Source organism: Montipora capricornis, chromosome 2, assembly GCF_036669925.1.
Source record: "Montipora capricornis isolate CH-2021 chromosome 2, ASM3666992v2, whole genome shotgun sequence".
Taxonomy (NCBI): Eukaryota; Metazoa; Cnidaria; class Anthozoa; order Scleractinia; family Acroporidae; genus Montipora; species Montipora capricornis.
The window spans coordinates 49,818,793-49,819,268 of record NC_090884.1 but is presented as its reverse complement, the minus strand read 5'-3'; positions in this window follow the sequence as shown (position 1 = coordinate 49,819,268).

Genomic DNA, 476 nt, shown 5'->3' with positions numbered 1-476 from the left:
TCGGCTTTCCTGAGAGGCTTGTGACCGGGTAGTCAACAACGGAAACTCGCAAGATGGTTTCAGCCTCAACTCTGATTGGTCCATTTGAATTTGACCGCGCGCTGGCAACACGACCGTTGTTGACTTGTGACCGGGCAGTCAACAACGGTCGTGTTGCCAGCGCGCGGTCAAATTCAAATGGACCAATCAGAGTTGAGGCTGAAACCATCTTGCGAGTTTCCGTTGTTGACTACCCGGTCACAAGCCTCTCAGGAAAGCCGAAGAGGTGAATTTTAAGGCAAAGTTTTCGTTCGCCACGAGTCTTTCGGCCGCCGAAACACACGTACTTGGAGTGAAATTTATTGGGCTTTAAGGAACTGTTGTTTTTATTGCGATTCGGGACTTTTCCTGTTGAGGAGAAAACGATTTGTGGAGTGAGGTCTGGCCAGCGATGGATGGAGTCACCGGCCTTCCCATTATTTCAGCAACGGCCTTCC